The sequence below is a fragment of the Mustela lutreola genome, chromosome 12, assembly GCF_030435805.1.
Source record: "Mustela lutreola isolate mMusLut2 chromosome 12, mMusLut2.pri, whole genome shotgun sequence".
Lineage (NCBI taxonomy): Eukaryota > Metazoa > Chordata > Mammalia > Carnivora > Mustelidae > Mustela > Mustela lutreola.
In genome coordinates, this window is record NC_081301.1 from 44,162,494 (window position 1) to 44,189,088 (window position 26,595).

A 26,595-nucleotide genomic window follows, 5' to 3' on the forward strand; every position below is an offset into this window, starting at 1 on the left:
AGATTATGATAATCATTTACCAGGTGTCAATGTGACATTAAAATAGATCGAATTTTGAACTTTAGCTATGTGCAACTTGTCTTCAATTATACCTCAATAAAGCTGTTTTTTTAAATTGAAGTATAATTGACATACAGTATTATATTAGTTTCATGTATACGGTGTAATGACTCAACATTACTCTTTCAACATTTCAGCATTACTCTTCAGATCCTGGTCTCTTAAACTAGGGCTGTGCAAAGGTGTGCTTAGAGTACTTGAAATAGTGGGAAGACTCTGAGGGTTTTTCCCCCACCGGAACATAAAATCTATTCAAAATCTGAGGAAATATATTACAAGGTAAGAAAAGTGTCTATTATAGAGGCAAATACAAAATCCCCATGAATTTATCCAACAAAATATGAGGTGTCAAACACATACTGAGATTGTTTTAGACAGTTTCTTTTTTAAATTACCAATACACTTTTAGCAGACTACAAACCTGCTGGGACTTAACTGACGTCTATTGGCCGTAAAGAAAGGGAGGACACCAAGACTGGTGAAAGCCAGAGAGATAAGAGTTTGACTATCAAGGGGAGATTATCAGTGGTACCATATGGTCCCAAGGACCGTGATGACCGTGGATTTGAATTGGATTGGCAGCGCTATACTACTGACTTCAGGTATAAATTGGTTGAAGACATTTTCACCCTTTTGGGGGTTGGGCAGATTATGAGTCCAACTCATCAGGGTGGAGTTGAGAACACAGCTCCTGGGCAGCAAGGAAGTGAAGCTGAAACCTGTTATGCAGGCTGAGCCAATGCAGGCAAACATCATGGCTCTAGAGGCTTCTGAATTCTCCTTATCTCACCCAACCAATGGGTCTGTTGCAGCAAAAGTCATTCTCAACTCCACTCACTTTGGGGGGAAATTTCCTGCCTTAATCTGCATTTGCTAAACAATTTAGCCTAGGCAAGACCTCTGAATCATCATAATAAGAAGTGTAATGACTACCATCAACTGAGCTTTGAGGAAGAATAATAATGCAGGTGAAACAGAGAGGTTCTTTTGCCGATCAATTGTTCTTTAGTCTCCAGATACCCCTTTCTTGGAAAAAAGGCAGAAGACCTAGAGAAGGAAAGCACCGAGAAAGGCTGCAAATATCTCAAGAGAACACATGTCTTATTTTCACAATTCAAAAGAATGATGTACCATTTTGGCACTTTTTCTTGAGAGAGACCATTAATAAAATTAATAAAATTGAGAGTTACCGCCAAAGACTTAGTCATGAATTAGCCGTTAGAAAGAGACATGCCTAAATTGCAAATTACTTTTAAAGTCATTAACCACCCCAAACTTAATAAAGTGAAATCTTCACACTGTTAAAGCGAGTAACAGATGTTGTTTTTAATGTTTAATGAAAAATATTTATCTGTTGCTATAATGAAATCCTGTTTCCCTGACCCTCTTTTTTTCCTCTGGTTAGGTTTGTTATGTTACATTAAAACGTTCTTTTGCAAGAATGATCAGTACTTTGTGTTTTTACAGTTACTCAGGCTCATTCTTAAATAAATGTTATTTTTCACGGATTTCTCCATAATGCGTATCTGAAGAGCAGGAGCAAGTCTATAGAAATCTGTGAGAGTAAAATGGAGAAATGGTGTTTTTTTTTTTTCTTCAGCCAACATGGAAGTTGAAGATCTGTAACCACAGAAAAGCATGTCTAATTAGTGCAGCTTCAAGCTATGAGAGAGACTGAGTTGGCAGCCGTGCTTTCTGTTGGATGATATTTTCTTCTTCTTGGATTATTTAAAGGAGACTAATTTCTTAAAGCCCAAGGCAACAGGGTCACAAGCAGTAAGCAAAACTTGTATCAAGAGAATAATGGTATTTCAGTGTTGGGGAAACATACCCTCCTAGCCAGGAGGGAAGCCATCAGAACTTAAACTGCTGCAATCTGGAAGCTTCTCCTCAGGACATGTTTATGGCTAGTTTGTGGCTTTAAGTGGCATATAATGTGCCAAATGAGTGGCAGGTGGGAAGGTTTTGTTAAAAAATGATCTGCATGACTTAAGTGACGATAAAGGAACGAAAGGCAAACACAGAGGAAATGAACCCCGCCCTCCGAAATAAAAAAATGAAAATGTTGGTAAGCCCTTCTACCAAGAGACAGAACTGGCTTCTATCCATGTAGATCTGAAGTGAATCATTACAGTATGTTACCTCAGTAGCTGGTGTAGATAGAGCTCCTTCTGATTTGAAAATGTGTTATTTCTTCTCAATTTCTTATAATAACACAGAGAATACACCTTGATTTCACCTTCTAGTCTTAGAACTAGCTCTTAATCCTTTTCTTTCCAGCTCCAAGAAAGAAAAATAGCAATCAGGGAGAAAAAAAAAATGAGAGAAAAGCATAAAACGTCAATTTACTCTGCCTGAAACATCTGCTCCCATAAGAAAGGAATACTTTCTCCTTCTTTTAGATAGATCCTAGCAGATTGAAATATTAAATAATCAAAGTTTGCTCTTATCAGTTATATTGTGATGAAATGTCAAAAGTAATCTTATCCTTGACCATAAATGAAAAGATCATTACCTTCCGAGGAACTGTAAAGATGACCTAGAAAGGTGTGTGGAATATAAAGATATTATAGTTAAAAATGGACTATGGCTAACAATTCAGTTCTACAAATATTTACGGAATATAGCATCTATTATAGGCCAGGAACTATGTCAAGTACTTCAGGAAGGAAGCACAAAGAGGGCTACAGCATAGCCCCTGACTCAAGGGGGCTTGAAGTTAAAAAAAAAAAAAAAAAAAAAATCAGAACCAGCACATAAACTGTAATAGGCAGGAAAAGAATGCCTTTAGAGTTGTTCAGAGATGTTTAGTTGAGGAGCTCTGAGGTTTGGAGAGAGACCAATTGGTCATTCATAATCAGTTTTATTGACTGAAGAGGACACTGCCCAGGGAAGGTTAAGGCTGGTGATCCAGGTTGGGAGAACAAATGAGCCAAAGCATCAAGTGAGAAGTACAAGGATACTTGGAGATGCCAGTTGGGATGTCAAATGTGAGAGTTATTGACAAGAAAATTATAATGTCATATATTTCTTCTACATACCATAATCATAGCTGGAGTATTTATTTTAAACTCTTTCAAAGGAAGAATGACATATAACCAAACAAATGAAGAAGCCATAGAGATGCATGAAATTTCCCAAAGTGACTGCTTCCTTATAACCAGCATCTTGTTCAGTAAGTGATGTCACCAGCATCCAGAGGTTTTCCTCTCCATAACATCTTTTAGTCACACCCCCACTGATGGTCATTATCCTTATTCTGCCATTGCATCACTGTCAATTGGTTTGAACTTAATATAAATGAAATAACACAGTATATACCTGTGTTTGGATTCTTCTACTGAATCTCCTCCTTTCTGTTCTACGTAACTGTAGTTTATTCTGTCTTACCATTGATTAGTATTCAGTTGCATCGGCTTGTAGGGATGATCTGCTGTTGATGCTACACTTGAACATGTGAGCCTTTTGTTTTTAATCTTAACTTTTCATCGTATACATGGCCTAAAAACAACTTAGTTTTAAAATGGGTAAACAAATGCAGTCAGTGATTAATTTAAATATGTACACAGTCAAGTATTTATTATATTCAAGTATGACTACTGATCAGTAATGTTCCTTATTAGAGGAGTATCCGCTCTGATGTGAAGATTGTGGGGTGAATTGGGTCACTTCTATGTTTTCTTTCATTGCTTCTAATTTGTTTCATACACTGGCCTGTGTTGACTTTTCTTTGAGTTCTGTGCTATTGGCTGTGTTGGGTGGAGTTCCTCAGATGTACCGTCCATGTTATATTCTGGTGCTTTCTTTTTTTTCTTTTTTTTTTTTTTTCCCCCACTGAAAAGCCCTGGGACTTTTACTAACTATGTCATGTTAAAAAAATAAAAAAAATCCTTGCACTTGTTTTGTTTCCCAATTCTAGAATAACTGTTACAAATTCTTACTCTCTGTGATGAAAGGAAGTGTTATCTTCCTCTGGAGGAAGCTCTGCGTTTTGAGCAGGAAAAACTAACTTTCAGGGCTGCCATCTGGAAGGTTTCTCACTCAAGAAACTTATACAAATTCTCTCTCTATTGTCCTCAAAAGGATCGTCCATCCCTGGATCTGTGACTCTCACCGTGTCTAGCACAGTTAATGTTTATCTGGGGGAAAATAGCAATTCTCAGGATCATCAGCAGAGCTTCCCATCTCAGTTACCAATTCTGATCATTACCTCCTTCAATCTCTGATATCTGCTTCTATATGCTTTTGAGGGGAATAAAAAGAAAGAACCAAGAAAATGGAGAAGGAAGAAGATGGTGCTTTCACTGTGCATTGTGTATACATTTAGAAATTCAGTAAGAGATTTGAAGAGTGCTGGGCATGGTACTCTGTGGGAATTCCAAATACTACTTGTCCCTGTAGACTGAGATTATTGCTTTTTTTTTTCCCCCAGCTTTGGAGAACGAGAAAGGTAAAAGTTAGCAATGTGAGAAACTTCCCTGTTTTAATTTTTCTTGCTAGCTATTGTGAAGCTGTGAATTTCTGGGAAGCATTAAAGTTCATTTCCTACCGTCCATTCAAACTACAGTTCCTTGTATGTAAACACACTCAGTGGATTCTATGACTACTGTATAAAAAATGTATTAATCACTTGGGTGGAACTTACAGGTAATTTGGAACTTAAATAGCACCAACTATACTTCCTTAAGGATATGGATAAAGGACAAGCATCTTTCTTTAGTAATTATTTTTATTAACATATAATGTATTATTTGCCCCAGGGGTACAGGTCTGTGAATCATCAGGCTTACACACTTCACAGCACTCACCATAGCATATGCCCTCCCCAATGTCCATAACCCAGCCACACTATGCACCCTGCCTTCCCCCCGCAACCCTCAGTCTGTTTTGTAAGATTAAGAGTCTTTTATGGTTTGTCTCCCTCCTGATCCCATCTTGTTTCATTTTTAAGGACAAGCATCTTAAAGAGAGATAGTGTTGCAATTTTCAAGATGTGGCAGGATTTTTTTGAAAGTAAATTTTATTGTAATATCCAGTTTATTACAGAAGAGCCCTTCCCCTGAATAAAATATCTCACATGATAACACTCAACATAATAATACCGCTGTTGGAGAGGGTATTTTTAAAATTTCTAAAGAATAAAGAAAGTGTTGAACTTTAATTTTTTAAGTGAAAATTAGAATAGAATGCTTATATATTTAGTATCAATTGAATGCCCATTACCCAACTACTTACTTTAATTCCAGAAATGCTTATTGATGGTAGCTGATGTTTGTCAGACGTTGGGAATATAAAGTCAATTAAATCACTTTTCCTCTATTCCAAGGAGTTTATGGTATAACCTAGGAGGCAGTGAACAAGTAACTATCATTGTCAGATACATTTCATGATGGAACTATATAGAAGTCAAAGGAAAGAGGATTTTTTTTTTTTTTTTTTGTCAAACTTTTATATGTAAAATTTCCCCAAAATTTGAGCTGGATGGATTTGGAAGACAGGATGAGTTTTAGAAAGTGGAGGTTGGGAGGCAAATGCAGTCCAGAGATAAACTTTATTTCACTCCTCCTCAGAGCACTCCTAAGAGGCATTATTTACCATAGTTCATGAAAGACATAGAAAAATTTCGGCACTGATTTCAGGCTAAAATCCATTGTATATAGAAGCCTGTTCCCTCTTCTACTCTATAAAAACTAAGGTGTTAGTGTGGAGGTGATTTATTTTAATACCATAATTTCTTTTATATAATAATTCACAGTTTCAAATTATCTTCAACTTAGTCACCTTTATGCTAAACTCAAAATAATGTTATAAGGAAGAGGGTAGGCATCTTTATGTCCCTTTTCATATGGTGGAATGGCTTGGAATGACAAAGAAACTGACTCTTGATCACCGCAGATTGACAGAGTAAAATCTAAATTGTTTTAACTCCTATGTGGTATTATTTTTGTGCATTCTCTATTTCTCAGACTCACAGTTACTATGATAAAATGGAAAATCACTATGGTGTGTGTATTCTTATGTGGGGTTTAAGATCTCTTAAAAAGTATAATTAATAACATTTGAACATACAAAGTCTTAATGGAATCCAATCAAAGAAGAATAGAGGGCATAAGCTAAAAAATGTGAGAATGCATGAGATGATACAGGAGACTTGGCAGGATATCTAAAAGAATTACCACATAGAGTTTCACTCTTTTAAGCAGGGAAACAACTTTTCAAGCAGCTTCATGACCTATTTCCTATATGCAGGCTGAACAAAATACACTCCCATGTCTCCAAGAAGCTTCAATGCTCTTTGAACGCTGATAGCACTGCTGTTAGTTGGTACCTCTACCAGTTTTGGTAGGATTTAGCCAGTAAGTCATAACTAAAGAAAAAAAATCAAAGAATCCATGGGAGCTTATATTTAAAAGAGGGATGCCTTGAGAGAATATGTAACATTATATAGCCAAATTTAACCCACATGACCATGTTATATGGATGAAAAATAACTATGTTTTGCAGTTCTGTTGCCTATCTCTGAGAGGTTGTGAAGAATACAATGAAGTTGGATCAGTCTCGTATGTATTGAGACTGAAAGGGAACAGGGAGAACTACTGAGTTGATCCAAAAATGTTCAAAAACCATAGTTAAATTAGTTTAGATGAGGTCATAATTCTTATTATCATGGATTTTATTTTCCTCTGACAAAGATGTAATAACACTGAATAGACTTTAAATGATATAAAGCTCCATAATATTTTCATTCTTCATATCTCATTAATTACTTAACATTATAATGAAAGCCAATCCATAAATGGAAATATAAAAACAGGCTACAGTGATGGACTATAAACCTTGCCTTTTGCTGAGTTAAATTTGGAGACAGTGCATATTTAAAATGCTTCAATAGTTAAAGTTCAAGGAAAAGAAAATTTTGCAAAAATCAAGTTTAGTGCTTCCTACATGGATGAGGTTTGTAAAGCATCACACAAACTTTTCCTCTCAGATCAGCAACTTTTCTGGCATATCTTCCAAGTGTGTTTTGTCATATGGGTGCCATATTGCCTTTTTCTGAGGGACATGCACATGAATATGTGAGAAGAAAGAAAAATAATGTACAAATAGGTCCCTGTTGTATTAAGTTTCCATACTGGAACCCCTGGGACCTGTAATTCCCAAACCTCATTGGGTATCAAAACAGTCTTAGTCATGATGCAAGTTTGGGAGGTGCCATCTTTTCCTACTGAATCAGAACGCCAGTGTTGGGTTGCCCATGAATCTTTACTTTTAGTATCCTCCATGGTGATTCTCCTGCCCAGTTAGATTTGAGAAACACTGTGATAAGATATGCATACCGTATGTTAAGTGTGTGTACATATTTGACCCTGAGAATATTTGTAAATATTTGTAAAGTTTCTTGTGAGTTATAAAGTATATAAAAGAATGATTTTATGATAGGTATCTTCCAACCCCAAATCAACATTGCAGTTAAATGCTGCAAAGCATTACACACCTAGCATAGTGCCTCTCAGTAGCTAGTTGCATTGGTTTAGCTCCTTGGAGGTAGTCAGCATGGAACTTCCAAATGCAAACTTGATCACCACTTCCACACTGTACCTAAATGGGGAGCATTGACTTCCAAGGGTGAAGAACAGGTAACATCAACTCAGTAGTAGCCTTAAGAGTGCCTCTCCAAGTCTTTCATGTATCTTCATAGAGTTGATCATCATTGATTAAGCTCTTACAATTTTCCTAGGTACTGGGGCGCCTGGGTGGCTCAGCAGGTTAAGCCTCTGCCTTCAGCTCAGGTCATGATCTCAGAGTCCTGGGATCGAGCCCCGCGTCTGGATCTCTGCTTGGCGGGGAGCCTGCTTCCTCCTCTCTCTCTGCCTACTTGTGATCTCTCACTCTGTGTCAAATAAATAAAATCTTAAAAAAAATTTTTTCTGGGTACTCTTTTAAATATTGGCAGAATTATTTAATATCATCTCCCCAAAAGAACCATGGGGTGTGTGTTAATTAATCCACTTTACAGTCTAGAAAACTGAGGATTGCACAGGGACATCCAACTCTACTAACTATATATATGTATATATTTTTTTAAAGATTTTATTTATTTATTTGACAGGCAGAGATCACAAGCAGGCAGAGAGGCAGGTAGAGACCTGCCCACTGACCCACCCAGGCGCCCCCTACTAACTATATTTTTAAACCAGCAAGATAATAAAACCACCACACAAATGTAGTCACTTGACAGGTAGCAATGATAACAAAATGTTGTCTTCATAAATATAGATAAAATTATTAAGAGCAAAATATGTCAGCCCCACCTTCCTGACTACCAGAGTATAAGGGATCCTTCCCCCCAACACACTCCCATTCCTCTGACATGCTTGGTTCAATGAGGGGACCCTGCTGAGTTTGGGACTACATCAATCAGGAATTGTAGGGCCAGTGGGCATTAGAGACCTTCTATTAAGTTTTCTTATGAGTCACTAGTGAAGCATAGTAGTTTCCTGCCTCTGGCACTCAGGAGAAAAAACCAGAAACAACAGGCAATTTGCCCCTGTCACATAGATTAATCAAGAAAGGGGTAACCTTTGTATCTTTGGCTGGTGTCTGATAAGGGGGAAAGGGCATTGTGATAGATACTGGCAGGAATCTCTTCAATCATCTTTAACAGTCCTGGGACATAAGGCAAGGGGCTTAAAACTTTCATTTAAAACATTTTTTTTTCTATTGAAGTTTCTGTAATTATTACCTGTGCTCCCTCTATCATGTCCTATTGTGAACAACTTCAAAGAAAAGAAGCAAGTTCTTTAGATCAAAGAAAAAAATTGACTGGGGGAAAAATGGATCGTCTTTCTACTAAACACATACACATATTCTGTTGTTATGGCAACATAAGATCTAAGAATGACACACCAAATAATATGGTACCAAGGCACATTACTATCGTCAAATGTCACAGTAAATGTGCTTCAGCTTCTGAATATGACATACCAGGTTGTTTCCTGTTCCTTTCAGTTCTTTTACTTGAGGCCAAAGCAACTTACTCTAATGGGAACCAAATATCATCCATCACCCTTCTTAGTGGATGTTTCTTGCATGAAGAGATCCACTAAGTCCACTAAAGAGATACGCAGCAGGATGAAAACTGAGCTTGTTCCTAAGGGAACAGCTGCTTATCTTTTAAAACCCATTACATCACATCTATATGGAAGTATGCCCAACTGAGAAATTCATTTGTATATACTTTATTTGTGTGGGTGCATATAACTTTGGATCGGCTAAATATTAGTAGACAAAGTAAATCATATGTATGTATATTTTACATAAGTATACATACTTATGTATACTATTTATTACTTTATGTGATAAAGCCCAGATGGAATTTTACCATTTTTGGGATGTTGCTACATGTTTATATAGAATAGAGTGTTTATATATATGTATATATATGTATATATATATACATGTTTATATATATAGCTTTGTTCTTTATATTTTCTCTAATATGCTTACATATATTAATGATTCATTCTCGAGATTGACTTGCAACTTCATTGTGTGCCTTTGCCGATAGAAAGACCAAAAAAAGGAAAAAAGAAAGGTTAGGTTATAAGTCAACAGCAATTTTCTGTAAAAGAATATCGAGACATCCCGAGTGAAAGGTCAGACATCTAGGAGATCTTAGAGATGATGGAAAAAAATCACACATCTTAAAGAAGCATGTGAAGTACCGAACTCTAAACTGTGAGACTGAAATTGGCTTCAGGGACTGTTTCTTCTTTCATGCGGGAGCAGAAGCTGAATAAAAGGGAAGGGCGATGGTGGAGTGGAACCTGAGGCTTCAAAGACCTGTCCTTGGGTGTGTGTCACCCTCACGCCCCGCTGCCCTTCTGTTGCTGATATTTTACCTTCATTCTGCACGCAGTAGGGTGGGGTTTAAACCAAGAATCTGTCTCCAGGAAGTGTAAATAGAGATTTCTGAATCATGCCAGTCCCTTTCCAAAGAGTCTCCTATGTTTATTCTTAGGAGCTCATTTAAACAGGAATAATAATAAAAAAAAAAGTCCATAAAATAGCTATTCAGTTAGTGTCAGCTAATTCCACTGCTCTCTGGTCCCTATTTATTTGAAAAATGTGCCATCACAGTATATTTGTGATAGGAGTGAATTAAGGGTGATAATACTGAACATACTAATTTAAAATATATGCTAGAGCTCTTAGCTTAGTCAAACACATTTAATGTTTCTCTTCTCAATATTATTCTCACCAACTAACCATTTCAAGAAATAATTTAACACCGAGTGGTGAGCTCTACACTGATAAAGGACGTCTATCGTCCCCAAAGCATTTGCTATCAGTTTACTTAGAGTATCTTAAAATGCCAAAGAAAATGAAATTCCAACCCAGTAATTTAGCCATTGTGCTAAATGTATTTTCTGATGAGATCGCAGCGTATTACTGAACACCAAATTAAAAAGTCGGTGAAAATGGATTGGAAAATAAAAAGATCGCAGAAGGAAGACAAAGATAATAGCACAGTGAACACGGACTCCTATGCATGTTGAAACAGTACTCTGCGTGTTATTTTTATTTAGAAGCCCTGTGTGCTAGGCGGCACAGCGCATGCAAGACCTGCCCATAGAAAGCAGACAGGGCAACATAAAACCATCTTGAGAACACCTACAAGACACCCCCCCACCCCAAAGGAGTTTACCTATCACTGATAAAAATGAAACATTGATTCAGGAAAGGTCCCAGGCACCCAGCTGTAGAGAATGTTGATTTCCAAGGTACATATAGGGGATTTGAGATTCATACCAGATGCTGAAATCCCCACCAACTTTTGAAAGGTTTCCTCTTGTATAGGAAGACAAAGGAGGGTAAGGCAACTCTTCTTATTTTTAATTTTTAGGTAGGACTGACAGAGTGCTACTGTTCCTGTAGCTGTTACTGGTGAACAGTCATTAAGAATTTTAGATTCGGGTGCCTGGGTAACTCAGTTTGTTAGGCGACTACCTTCAGCTCAGGTCATAATCCTGGATTCTGAGGATCAAGTCCCATGTCGGGCTCCCTACTCATCAGGGAGTCTACTTCTCCCTCTGACCCTCCCCCCTTTCATGCTTTCTCTCTCTTATTCTTTCTCTCAAATGAATGAATGGAATCTCTCTCTCTCTTTTTTTTTTTTTTTTTAAGAACCTTAGTTTCAAAACACCCTCCCTCATGAATCATGAGGTCCTCACACTATGAGAGGGGTTTTGGAAGAGTTCCCCTAACAGAACTAGAAAGAGCACTGCCCACAGACACACACACACAGGATTGATTTTGTTATTCCTTACATTCATTTATTGGTCTATTCTACATGTTGAGTAAATAACTAAATATGAGGAGAAGCAACACTAATATGTATTCAATATGTAAATGTAATTATAAAAGAGGGATGATCATTTTAGTGGTTTATATCCTTGAGTTTCTTGGCCATGGAAGCACATATTTCCTCCAACAGGAATAAGAATCCTAAGAACATCGATTTGCTTCTGTAATAATTGCTTAGAAATATCAACCCATGTATAGTCATATATTCAACTACTGTCTTTCCGTTCATTCAGTTTTGTGTTTTCTTCTCATTTCACTTTCCTTCTCTCCTAAAACTGCTTGTTCTCTCTGAACCTTCTTGCTCTGTCTTTCCCCCTCTCTCTTACGTTGCCTCCTATGTATATTTTTCTCCCATTCCTATACTCGGATTTTCTTCTAACACCATTCCACTTTCTATGCCACTCAGATACTCTCCTTCTTGATTATCAGTTCTCTTTTGTCCTTATGTTTATCCTAATCTCCCATTCATCTTTTTGTCCTCTGATCTTTTTCTCCCTCTATGACAATTCTATGTTCCTCGTATAATGATGTTTTTGCCTTTTCTCATATTTTAAGATTTCCTTTCTCCTTTCCAGGATTATTCGTTTCCTTTATGTTTCTCAGCTAGTTACTTTTGTTTTGACTCCCTCCTCTTCTCTATTTTGTCCTCACCTTTCTTCTCTATTCTTATGAGGAAATAATCAACTTAGATATAGTAACTTGTTTTTTGTTTGTGTTCTATAGGAATGTTTCCCATTCATTAGTTCTGCTCTCTGAATAGTCTCCTTTGTAGATGTTGGAAGTGATGTTACTAATCTCTCAGTCCTTACACTTTCTATTTTTATTTTTTAAGTTTATTAAGTAATCTTCACACCCAGTTTGGGGCTCCAACTCACAACCGTGAGATCAAGAGTCATAGGTTCTTTTGAATGAGCCAGTTGGGAACCCTGGGACATTTTCTTTCATAAGGTAGCCTAGGCATGATTTTTTTTCTATATATGTCCTTAGAAGCATTATTACCCTACATTTCATACTCCAGCTTATATTTGAATGACTTAATAATCCCATATTTTCTTACCTCTATTTAGAGGTTGATTAAATTCTATCACAATTTCTTCTCTACCACACTGCCCTTATATACTCATCGATTAAATAATATAACATAATTCAGAAATTAACTTAATAACACAGTAAGTATAGAAATGCTTTTGTGTGTTTGAATAATCTACCTTAACTTTTATCTTCTGTTGATTAGATTTTCACTGCATAATGAAGTGTCTCTGTTGAAGGTCACCCATGCTATTCATTAACTGATACTTTTTTGACTTATAAACAAATTTAGGGGTAATTAAAAATAGGCTATTTAATTCTATCATTTATAAACATCCATCACACATTTTTTGAGCACTAAACTCTGTAGTTGTCCTACAACTTAGAGAAAAACATTTAACAAAAAGAGAGATTCTTATGTGTTAGAAAAAATAATAATGAAAGAACTAACCACATAGAGGTATGGTTTTTAACACGGTAACTGGTGTGCAGTATATGGAACACCAAAAACACGTAAAGATTGAGTTCAATTTAATCAACTTCAGGGAAGCCTTCCCTGATCAAATGGAAATTGAGAGGTTATAGGAAGAGTGGGTGTTACTAACTGAGGAAGTGTCTTGTGAATTTTTAAAAATATGGACCCAGCATATTTTTAAGTTAGCTTAAATTAGGTTTTAAAAATTATTTTGTCATTACCAAGAATTGGGTCTTTTACTAACACTATTTTTCGTATGTATAAATCAATTTATATTTAAGTAATTTTCACTTGATTTTCACAGAATTTTTCTTAAATAATTATACTACTTTTATTTTTATTATGTTATATTACAATGATGATATGCATTCTATTTTCGTTTTCTTTTTCTGTGCAACAAATTACCATAAAACAGTGTCCTAAAAGGGTACATAGGTCAGGAGTCCTACTGATGAGGCCCAACAGGATAATCCCCTATCTTATTAAATTAGTAATTTCACTGTGGAATTGATACCCAGTATATTCACAGGTACTGCCTACAATCAGTGAGAGGACATTGTCCAAAGTATGTACACCAGGTGACAGGAAATGTGGAAGCCATTTTAGAATTCTTTTTAATGGGGGAGCCACAAGAAGTAGAATGAGATTTCTTGGCTTAAAATCAGTATCCTTCATAACATGGGGAAATATTCAGTCATATCTATATTTTTTATAAAGTCTCCTGTTAAAAATATACTTGTATTTTATTAAATACATTTTGGCATCATTTGAGATGATGACAGTTTTTACTTCTTTGCCTCTGAATTTTATATATTACAGATTTAAGAAAACTAATTACTGGGTCACTTGATTGGCTCAGTAAGTATAGCATGTGACTCTTGATCTTATGATCTTGAGTTCAAGTCCCACATTGGGTGTGGAGCCTACTTAAGAAAAAAAAAGTAATTATTATTTTGATAATTATTTTAACTGCATTTGATAAGGTTTTTGCTTAGTTTTTAGGAATTTGAATTAACAAGTATAAATAATATCCTATAATTTCTGAGTTTTGTTATATTTTATGTTCTTTGTTATTCTTCCTTGATAAAATCGAGAAACCGTCCATCTTTCTCCTATTTATAAACAGATTATATACTACTTTTATATCTATATGTACTCTGCTCTTCAAGTTTCGAATATCTTTTTTATCTTTTGGTATATCTTCTTATTTTTATTTTGGTTATGTGTGTTTTATTTCTTTTAATTAAATTTCTTCACATGATATCAGTTACCTAGTACAATTTAATGCTCTAGAACAAACAAAAAATTTCAGGGGCACACAACAATAAGCATTTGTTTAACCTGTGAGTCGGCAACTTTTAGTTGATCTGGGTTTGGTCACCACGGCAGGTTTTCTGACTTTGGTTGGGTTTAGACACATGTCTAGAGATTGGTTGACTGTTGGGTGATCTAGTACAGCTGTAGCTGGGACAACTGGGGCAATTAAACTCTATTACATGTAACATTTTTTTGTAATATGCTAGACCAAGTGTATGTTCATGACCATGGCAGAGGGTAAGAGCAAGAATGGGAAATCGTGCAAGCACGTCAAGCCTCTGCATGCATTACACTAACTCCCATCGGACAAAAGAAAACACATGCTCATACCCAAATGGAGTGGTAAGCCCTGATAGTTTACATGACAAAGGACTCAGATATGAGCAGGGTTAAAATTCAACATCATTAATGTAGTTAATCTTCTGTAACAGATAAATTTAATAATAATAATAGAAACTCAACTTCAGACACGCATAGAGCCAAACTGATTATTCATTTTAGTTTACTCAGTTAAGGTTTACAAGCCTATCTATTCTTATTAGAATTGGATATAAACTCAGATTTTAAAAAAATTATTCTTGAGCTTTCACTCCCCAACTCAAAATCCTCACTGGTTCCTCATCTCCCTCAGGGTAAAACTGAAAGTTCTTTTAAGGGCCTCCTAGGTTTTTATACTATTCCTCTGCCATTGAGCTTATCTTCTACTTCTCATCCCTATCCATACTCTACTTTTGTCAAGCTAGTCTTTTTTTTTTTTTTTTTTGACAGACAGAGATCACAGTAGGCAGAGAGGCAGGCAGAGAGAGAGGGGAAGCAGGCTCCCTGCTGAGCAGAGAGCCTGATGCGGGGCTTGATCCCAGGACCCCAAGATCATGACCTGAGCCGAAGGCAGAGGCTTAACCCACTGAGCCACCCAGGTCCCCTTCAAACTAGTCTTTTAATTACTCAGAAATGCAAAATATGAACAGTTGATTCTTGAACAATGAGGGGACTTGGGGTACCCACCCCTCATGCAGTCAAAAATCCATGTATAACTCTTGTCTCCCCCAAAACTTAAGTGCTAAGAACCTACCAATGACTGGAAAACTTACATACTGCATTCTTACAATTAAATGAGCTAAAGAAAAGAAAATGTTAAAAAAAATAAGACAAAATACATTTACGGTTCTCTAATGTATTCACTGGAAAAAAATTCACTTATAAGTGGACCCGTGTAGTTTAAACCTGTATTATTCAAGGACCAACTGTAGCACCTTATGGCTTTTGCATCTGCTGTTGGCTCTATTGAGAACACCCTTTCAACAAATTCAAATTCTACTCAAAATGCCTTTTCAGGGACCCTTTCCATCAGTACTTTTGCTGCTTTATTTTTCTGTGTAACTTTTATGACAATCCAGTATGCTATGTTTTACTGTTCTTTTGTTCATAGTGTATGTGCCATGACTACCTTACAATCTCTGTTAGGAAAGAGATTTTAAAAAGAGGAAGGAAGGAAGGAAGGAAAAAGGGAAGGAAGAATGGGAGGGAGAAAGGAAAGAAAAAAGAAAAGAAAAGGAAAGGAAAGGAAAGAAAAAAAAGAAAAGAATGAACAATCCGGAGGGAGGTAGGGAGGAAGGAAGGGAGGGGAAGACAGGAAGGGATGTCTCTCTACTTTGCTCACCACAGTATATCTGAAACATAGAATTCTGAGACATAGGTACTCATATTTTTGAATGAATGTGTGTGTCTATAATAACATAAATCAATCCGTTCTTTTAGTTTGGTTCAAGGTTTTATGAAACCTACATACTTTCTTTATGCAAAATAAGTGACCCTACCTTAAATCCTGGCCATAATTGTCAAACAAAGCAATTTGAGAAGAAAATAAAATGTTTTACAAATAAAAGACGCATGTAAACATCATCATATATCCCTGGGCATGGGGTCCTTTACCAAATATAGTTTGTGCTGTATCTTAATGAACTGCCTAAATAACTCTGCAGATGCCAGGTTCCTATTCCACAAATTTTCAGAATTAAAATTACTAAATTGGTATTATGACCTTCAATTATATTAAATCAAGGAAGCATTAAGGCCTTCAAGCAACAGCAATTGAATTATATCCAGGCACTCTGCTGGCAGTGGGAAAAAGAAACAAAAAAGAGAACAAAACATGTTTTCCAGCCTCAGGTCTAGATCATATTACAGGATTTTTAAAGTAGCTTTATTATGTGTAAAAAACAAACTTATAAGAACTCACTGAGATTATTATTAAGATATTTTATTTATTGAATCCCATTTCTCATCTTCTGTATTAATTAAAGCTTTTGCCTACTCTCATCCACTATGTCTGTTTCATTATCTTAAGGAATTCTGTTCTCCACCTTCCCCCCAATCCCATTTTATATTCATTCTTTTTCTTGTTCTTTGGTTGTTGTCTTCATTCTCAGGTGTCCTGTAAGTCTCCAAGTTGGGTTTAACACAATTATAGGACTGTCTTACCTTTTCTTCCAGTGTCTCAAATCCTTCGACATTACCCATCCTCTTTTTACACTTTTCGAGTCTTTACATTTTGACTTCTAGTCACACAAGCTTATCTCTGTTTCCTCCCAGATGACTAATAAAATGATACTGAGGATACAAAATGGAACAAACCCACAAGGACAAAGATTATGGGAAAGAGTGGCAGATACGTTGGAGGAGTCATAATGAATTCAGCTGGGTAGAAGACCTAAAATCTCAGATGCATAGACAGGAGAATACTGAAAATGAAGCCAGTTGTTCCATGACAAGGGACTTTTAAAAGGTTTGGGGCTTGGAGATATCAATTCCTGGAGTAGTAAGAGGAGTGAGTATAAGGCTTTATAAAAATAGGGTGAGGGCGCCTGCCTGGCTCCATGGGTTAAACCTCTGCCTTCAGCTCAGGTCATGATCTCAAGGTCCTGGGATGGAGCCCTACATTGGGCTCTCTGCTCAGCAGGGAGCCTGCTTCCTCCTCTCTCTCTGCCTGCCTCTCTGCCTACTTGTGATCTCTTTCCCTCTGTCAAGTAAATAAATAAAATATTTTTTAAAAAATTTAAAAAGATATATAAAAACAGGGTGAGTAGCTGCAGTTCTATGTCTGATCATTCCATAACCCCACCTACCTAGTTGAATGCCGCCAAGCAGAAGACCAGAGGTTTCATTTTGGAAGAATTTAATGGTATGGAAATAGCAATGATAGACTCAGGTGTGTTGGGAAACAGATTATGTGACTGAAAATGGAGATTTCATGAAGGTCTTGCATTCCTGGTCCCCTTTGTTCTTAGAATGGCTGAAACTGGATAACCACAGGCAAAAATACCATTACATTGCTAAAGAAGTGCCCCCTTCTTCTTGTTTCAGTTAGTCACTAGACAGTGAAACTCATCTGTCAGCAATCCTCAATGTGTTTGCAAAACTAATAATGACTCTTCTGTATGAACAGACACCCAGTATAATAGATGGTATTATTGCCAAAATATCCACTAGACCTCTCCATGAGACATATTCTTTGAAGGACAACTATTTCATCCCACTGACATAAACCTTGTTCATGTGATTTGCTTTGGCTAATATGAACAGAAGGGATGGATGCTTCCTCTGAGCTCAAGTTGTACACTATCATGTGGTTTCATTATTTGTATTTACCTTCTGCAGTCACACCAACAATTCATGGCAAAGTAACAGGTGCCTGGGTGGCTCAATCCATTAAGCATTTGCTTTCAGCTCAGGTCATGATCCTAGGGTCCTGGGATGGAGCCCTGCATCCATAGGGCTCTCTGCTCAGTGGGAGTCTGCTTCTCTTTCTCCCTCTGCTTGTGTTCTCTTCCGTCCTTTCTCTGTCAAATAAACAAATGAAATCTTTTTTTAAAAAAAATACAGTGGGGGGTGAGAAAATAGAGGAGAAAGGTAGAGTAAGAAAATTTTGATAAGAGAAGTACATGAAATATTATATTGAAAATGCCTCTCAAGCACTCAGGGCAATGGATGAAAGCAGACTCACAAAGACATACCATGACATTTCAGAACAGCATCAGTTAAGAGACGATCCTATAAGATTCTGGATTAAAACCAAATCATGACCACTATCACCACAAGCCACTTAATAGATAGCATTGGGAGAAGAGTGGAAATAGACTTCTCTACAGCCATACCGAAAACAAGAAGACCAGGGTGAAATGACCCTCATAGTCCTTCAGGAAAATCTACTTTAAAATTCTGTACACAGCCAAAATGTTAATCAAGTATGATGACAAAATATATATCTTTCAGGGCTACAGGTACTTAGAAAATAGACCATTTGTAAACTTTTTTTTTTAAAGAAAATTAGTTACGGATGTCCTGCAAAAGGAAGCTTTCAACCAAAACAGGTGATTCAATAAGCAGTTCATCTAACATAGGAGGAAGCTGAGTGAAAATGCAGGTGCTAGATTAACAGCAGACATAGAGAACCATCACACTGAATTGGAACAGATGGTTGAAGGGATCCAGGAAGGTTTCCATGAAAATGGGAGCATTGGGATTCTTTATTTTTAGAGAACGCTTAGAGGGTATTGCTGATAAAGCAATTGGGGAAAAAAACAGCCATTCATTGAAATCTAGCAAGTAAAAAGCAAACAAATACATATATAATATATTTATATATAATATATGAAATTTCTAAAAATTATAAGAAAAAAAGGATCTGTATACTATGCCACTATTTGACTTTATAGTATAAGTGAGATTATAAATCATGCTAATGATGCTGATTTTTTTAAAACTAAAACTTTCATATAACTATGTAGGAAAGATAAAGACAAATTCTGTCTATAGTTAATTAATTCATAATATGTAAAATTTGTAAGTAAATTAGTATATATTATTATTTTACTTAGATACTTAAATACTTAAGAAAATGGGTAAAACAGTTAAAAGTTACTGTCTTTAGAGAACAGAGTTAAGGAATTATAATAGAGATGACTTCATTCTATAAGTCTTTCAGTATTGTTTAATTTTTAAACCATACACATTTATTATTTAATAAAAATATCCAATAAAAGACAAAATATCTTTTAAAACTGATAATATGAAAGATTAATGCTTCTTTAAAAACTTACATGCACATATTAAGTGCAAAATAGTTGACATATATTTAACATTTTGTGATGTAGAAAGTCCACATTTACTTTTATTAATAAACAATAAATGCTTCAAAATGCATACAATTCTCAAGCATTACTACTTGTTAATGATCAATGAATTCATTTAAAATTGACCAAAAAGATGTTTGTTAGAGCCCTGTTTTGATCACAGAAAAACCAGGCTTACCTAAAACATGAGGGAATATGCTTGAGCTTTATTTAGTCATATAATACTTTAATAAAGCTTTCATAAAATGAGATGTGCTGTACAAGATAAACACCAGGAAAATGGGTGACACAATGGAAAAGCCAATATTTCAAATATATTTTGAAATATCCAATGATGCAGTACACATTTTACCAGAAACTAACAATAATAAAAGCATACATGATATATGACTAGCAAGCACTGTACTCCCAGTGAAAGCAATTATGAAAGAAGTCCCTACAGACTGTTTGTAATAAGCACACAAAGGAATTTACGATTGAGAAGAGACTATTTTAGAGTATGATACTATTCTAGCAATGATACATACTGAGATTTAAAATAAGAAAAGGAGCTATGCTGGATCTGAAAGTAATACCCAATCTGAAAACATAAGTGGCTGTATTCAGGTAATATGGACCTTAGGCTTGTGTTGAGAACTCTTCAGAGAGCCCTAGTAGAACGTCACAGCCTGATTTCTCCTCACTGATGACATTTAGTTCCCTTTACGTTCATTACTCTTCTCACCACACAGTGAGAGCCTGCAGGACGGCAGAGTCCTTAATGTCAGCTCCTCGGTCCTTGGCATCTAACACAAAACCAATAACCAGTAACAAATCTGAGTGGCCAAGGGAACATTTCACTGTTAATGACAGTTCACGAAACTTAGGCTAGCAAAAGTAGAACTTCCGAGAACTGGAAAAGAAAAAAAATAATAATAAAATAAATAAAGCAATCCATAAAACAAAAACTAGCTGCCTTTGTTAGAAATCTTAATTTGTAGGCTTTTAAGCAAATTCAGTCCAAGGCAGTGTGATTTCTTTGCCCAAGGTAGATTTGATTAACTCAGTCCAGGGTCAAAGATCTAGCTCTGCGTTCCTCTCCCTTTGCAGGTTTTCTTGCAAGCATGAAGACTGGGAAAGGGGGAGGCCAGGTGGAGCGGTTTCCTACACTCCATCTGCTTCTCAGTCCAACTCTGTGTAGCTCCCATTATCCTTCATGTCGTTCTCACAACAGGTGCTCAGTGTTGGTTTTGACAGATGTCACTTTCAGCGGCATGACACGAGAGACCTTGTGACCATGCAGCTAGTCCCTGCATTCCCAGGAGGCGGTCCACACAGTCACCTGCATCCACCTTTTCCTACCCGTCCTTCTTTTCAGGATATGACAGTAACTCCAGCCCCTCATAACATTCTCATACCAAGCAGGGTTCACAAGCATGGCAAGGTGAGCTCTTTCCTTCCATCACAGTTGCAATCCAACATTACAACTCAAGTTATCGGGTAAAAATACTCTTCGCTCCAAGTACTTGCTATAGAATCTGAAAAAGGGACTTAATTACCTTTTACAGCTGAGATGGTATTTGCTGGTTATGAATGCACTACCATTTGTTTGACTATTCATCTGTGGAATGATATCTGGGTTGTTTACAGCTTTTGGCTATCAGAAATAGACTGTTGTGATCATCGGGTACAAGCTTTGAGTGAACTTAAGATTTCATTTCTCATGGGATAAATTCCTACAGGTGCAATTTCTGGATTACAGAGGAGTTTCAAGGACTGTTAAATTTATTCTTAATACGTGTTTTTAACTACACTAGTTCCTAGAGTGCCTGTACAATTTTATATTTCCATACACTCCTGAATGAGAGATCCAGATTCTCTTCATCTTTAGCAATATTTATGCTTGCAACTGTATTTTATTTTAGCCATTCTGATAGGTATGTAGTGATACTTCATTGTGGATATAATTTGAGTTTCCTTAATGGCTAATGATGTTGAAAACATTTTCATATGCTTTGTTGACATCTTTATATCTGCTTCGGTGGCCAGTTGTTCATAGCATTTCCTTTACTTTCTGACATCTGCAAGATCTGTAGAGATAATCACTATTTTATTCCTGATATTGATCATTTGTGCCTTCCCTCTTTTTTCTTTGTCAGTCTTATTATATTTGTTAATTTTATTTGCTGTTTTTGAAGAACCAGATTTTTATTGATTTTTATTACCTTTTAAATTTTATCTTTTTATGAATGTTTTATGATATATCTTTTTCTACATTTTTACTTTAAACATAACTATAGCATTATATTTAAAATGAGATTCTTGAATTTGGGTTGTCTTATTAATCTATTCTCTTAATGTTTCTCTTAAATTTAGATCATTTACATTATTGGAATGTTTAACTCTTCCATTTTATTTTTTGTTTCCTATTTGTTTTCTTTGATTTTTATCTTTTTTTTTTTTTTTTTTTTTTGTCTTCCAGGGGGTTACATGGATAGTTTTTAGAATTCTATTGTGATTTATCTACTGTATTTTAGAGTATATCTCCTTGTATACATTATTATTATTTTGGTTGTCCTAGGCATTATAGGTCCAACTTATCACAGTTTATGGATGTCAGTATTTTACCAGTTCAATAAAGTATGTCATTTTGCCTCCGTTTCAATTCCTTTTCCCCTTTCTCTATAATTATTTTTAAATATATCCACTACCACGTTTAGATATGTGTTAGAATTTTTGCTTCAGTGGACACTCATAATTGAGAAAAATCAGAGGGAGAAGTAAACTATCTTGTCTCTACTCATTCTTTACTCTTTTCTTGTTCTTCCTTTATTGCTTTTTTATCATTTCTTTTCTATTTAAAAAAGTTCCTTTGGCCACTCTGTTAAAGTAAATTGGCTGGTAACAATTTTTTTAAAAAAATATCTTGACTTTACCTTTATTTTCACTGCATGTAGAATTCTGTGTTGGCAATTCTTTTTTTTTTTTTTCTTCTAGCACTTGAAAAATTTCATGCCATTTTTTTGTGACCTCCTGGATTTTTAAACAGAAGGATACTTTTGTTCAATTTTTTCTTACCCTGTGGTAAAGTATCATTTATCTCTTGAGGCTTTCAAGATTTTTTATTTTTGTCTTTAGTTTTCAGAAGTTTGACCATGATATACCTTTGCAGGAATTTCTCTTTTTTCCTTATTTAGAGTTCACTTAACCTTCTTGAATCTGTAAGTTTATGCCACTGGACAAATTTGGAAAGTTTTTAGCCATTATTTCTCCAAATAATTTTTTTAGGCCTATTCTTTAATCTTCTTTTTTTTGCAGGCTCTGACAACATGAATGCTTGCTCTTTTGTTATAGTCCTCCTGGTCTCTATGGGCCTGTTCACTTACGTATTTTTCCAGTCTAATTTTACCCTGCTGTCCAGATTGGATGACTTAACTTGTTCTCTCTTTGGATTCACTGGTTGGACCCTTCTATTGGGTTTATTTATTTTTTTTTCAGTTGTGTTTTTATTTCCAAAATTTTCATTTGATTTTTCTTTATGATTTCTAATTCTTTGCTGAAGCATTTTATTTTTTTCATTGTTTTTCAACTGTTTTTTAACTGATCTTTGAAGTACTTTTATGACAATTGCTTTAAAATACATGGCAGATAGTTCTGAAATCTCTGTATTCTTGGTGTCGGCATGCATTTGTTATTTTTTTTCTATTAGCATTTCCAATGATGGATACTTTTTTATTATTAAAATCCTCAGGACACTTGTGTGGCTCAATCGGTTAAGTGTCTTCCTTTGGCTCTGGTCATGATCCCAGGGTCCTGGGATCAAGTCCTGCATCAGGCTCCTTGATTAGCTGGAGCCTGCTTCTGTCTCTGTCGGCCGCTCTCCCTGCTTGTGCTCTCTCTCTCTGACAAATAAATAAATAAAATCTTTTAAAAATAAATAACAAATAAATAAAATCCTGATGAAGTTTATGAAATAATTCTTATGAATTATTATACTCTCATATACCTTTTTGGACCCTTGAGAGAACAGACTCTTGTTGCGGTTTATTTTACTCTCATCCATTGGCATTTCTGGGTTGCCAGTTTCATGATACTGTTCCTTGGATTCCAAACTTCCTAGACAGCCTAACTTCTTCTCTCCACCTTCCAGAACATTTTAGTCTGCTAGGATGGCCATAGTAAAATACAATAGGCTGGCTTAAACAACAATATATTTCCTCACAGTTCTAGAGTTTGGAAGTCCAAGATCAAGATGTTGGCTGGTTCTGTTCCTCTTGTGGCCTCTCCCTTTGGGTTTCAAGTGACTGCCTTCTTGCTGTGTCTTCGCTTGGCCTTTTCTCTGTGTGTGTTCAGTGCATTCCTGTGTCAGATTAAGGCCTTACCCTATCATAGAGTCTCATTTCATTTTAATTATGTCTCTTTTACCTTTCTCTCTCTAACTGTAGTCACATTGTGGGGTTAGGGTTTCAGTATGAATTTTGGGGATGTAAATCAGCTCATAACACTCTGCCTTCTAACCAAAATTCATGTTCTTCTCATGTGGGAAAATCATTTGCTCCCATCCTATCAACCCCAAGTCTTATCCCGCTCCAGCATCAATTCTAAATCCAGAGTCTTATCTAAATATCATCTGAGTCAGTTATGGGTGAGACCTGAGGTGTGTTTCATCATGAGAGGTGGGTGAGGCCTGAGGTGTGATTTCATTCTCTCCACCTGCAAACCTATGAATCCAGACAAATCAGGCTTCCAAATTACAAAGGTGGAACAGGCACAGACATTCCAGTTCTAAAAGGGGCAATCAGAAGAAAATGGCCACAGATCCCAAGCAAGTTCAAAACCCAACCAGAAAAATTCTATTAGATTTGAAAGGTATAGTTCTCTTTGGCTCCATGTTCTTTCCCCTGAACTCACCCAGGCAGGTATCCCTCCTTTCTGTATGTCCTAAGATTGGATGCAAATGGGTGCTCGGTAGAAATGTGTTGGGTGGATGTTACTTGCATGTTGCTTGGAATATCTCACATCCTACCCAAGGAATGCCAGGAAGAAGCTTGAGAATATAGTTTGTCATGGGTTGTGTATTGCTCTTCTTCCAGATGTTTGCCAAAGAGGGAAAGAAATGATTGTTTTTGGTTTTTTTCCCCTCCTATACTTTGTTATTGTTGAAACATAGATCTGTTACACTTAACAGAGGAGAAGTATGTGACATCTTCCTGAATGGTATTTCAATTTCAAAAATATCGTAATGATACTTTGCATGATGTTGTATTTAGGAAAAGAAAGGAAGCAAGGGTGGAAGGAAGGAGAGAAGGAAGGAAGAGAGAGAAAGAAAGTTAGAGAAGCTATTGCAGGGTCTGACGTCTTATGATATAAAGGAAAACCAGCGTGAACCAAACTATAATCTTGGCTCATGATGCAAACAGCCTGAAAAAAGTTCTATAATTTTGCATGTCCTGAATTCCTGGCTGAAAATCTGTTAATACCTAAAGAATAAGGAAACAAACTTGTGATTTATATCAGTCATTTTTCTTCGGGTAGTCAAAGACCACGTTTGGGATTGTGTTGTTTTCTTTCTGACGAGATAATTCACAAAGCTCAAATGTTCAGTATGCTGGAGGATTATTAAATATTATATTTTAAGTGTGAGAAAGTAAATAATCCTGGATTATAGATTTTATACTGTTTCTTAATGAAATATTTTCTAGGTGAGCTCCAGCTATAGAACTCCATTTAGCTTCCTGAAAAATATATATCCCTATATAATATCCCTGTGATTGTCTCCTCTTCCATATAACATCTTATTTCCATGACCCTGCTGGCAGACCTTTTTCTCACTTCCAGTAGGATGTTTTCTTCTGCAACCTGGAATCTGATAGGTCTTATAGAAGGACATAGGTGAAGGTTTCTGCCATGACATTAGGAACTCAATTATACAAAATATGACACCTCACCTGCCATCTTAGACATGCCTAGCTTTTCATTTGTTTCAAAATTGATCAGTATTGATTCCAAAACACTATGGCCTCTGACCCTGATGCCACTGCACTTAGTCAACATATTTTCATACCTGCTCTCTTAAACCCTGTTGGGTTGGTGAAATTTCCCCCTTACCTTTTGATTCCTTTGGCTGAGGTAATAAAATTAACATGGACAGATTCACAGTAGAAAAACAAATTTAATTATATACACATGGGGGACCCGTAAGACGATGAGACCTAAAGTGACCAAAATAGGCAGCTTTTGTACACCCTTTAGACAAACAGTAAATTAATGAAGAGCTGCAGAAACAAAGAAACTTGGATGTGGGTACTAATTAGTGAAGAAATTAAGCCAAGTTTGTTTACATAGAATCCTTGGCCCCCAACTCCCTATCTCTGGCAATCAGGATGTCTCCCTACCTCCTGGTGCAGGAGGGTACCTTTACATGGGAGATTTATTTCCTGCTTTCAGGGCAACTGAGAGGAGGGTCAGAGGGTCCTTCTTGTACCAGCTCTTTTTTGAGCGACTTTAATTTAAAATAATCTATATGCCAAAGTGGCATATTTTGGTGTGGCCTGTTCTGTACCCCATCAATGCACACTTCTGGCTACAGATGTAGGGATATCTTGATTGTTAAATAGACTCAGAGTGATTGGCACTGATGAAGCTCTCTGATTTAACTGTATTTCCATACTTGGGTCGGCCTTTCCTATTATATCCCAAATGGGCATTGTGCAGTTTAATCCTTCATCTTTCATTGAAAGTGCAGGAATGGAGAAAATGTTGAAAATTCTGCTGATTCTTTTCACTTGCATGGTAACAGCCACCTGTTTAGTTTTTCTGACACTTTATTTCTTGAGTTGTCATTTTGGTAAAATCGTCCCACTTTCAGTTCAATATTAAAACTCACTTTCATCAATGTAATTGTTTTGTTTCATCTTTATGGAAAGTTGTAATTCTTGAAGCTATCTCAATCCCTCCTATCTCCTTTTTATTCATTTTATTCATTTTTCTGGGCTCTTGAAAAGGACAAATGTGATTGTGCTGTGAAAACGATAACATGATTTATACATGCATACCTGCTGCAATTATACCCCAGTAAAGCCATTAGATATTCTAGCCCTCTTTTAGTTCTATGATTCCTCTATTCCTAGCCCAGTCTGGCTTTCAGCAAGGCAGACAGAGCCAGTGCTACTTAGGAAAACAGCTGGGGTTCATCGGCATACATTACTTTTGGGGTGCTCTTCGGTGTGTGTGATG

The 26,595-nt window shown here is 36.2% G+C and overlaps 1 long non-coding RNA gene across 1 annotated transcript; it reads right to left on the reverse strand.

Annotated features, from left to right (window-relative positions):
• Positions 1–3,387: 3,387 nt before the first annotated feature.
• LOC131812070 (uncharacterized) lies at positions 3,388–10,988 on the reverse strand. The gene is made up of 4 exons (XR_009346265.1): positions 10,873–10,988; positions 9,568–9,616; positions 5,296–5,402; positions 3,388–3,561 (listed from the first exon to the last, which is right to left on the reverse strand). It is a non-coding gene; the product is annotated as an uncharacterized LOC131812070 (long non-coding RNA).
• Positions 10,989–26,595: the final 15,607 nt, after the last annotated feature.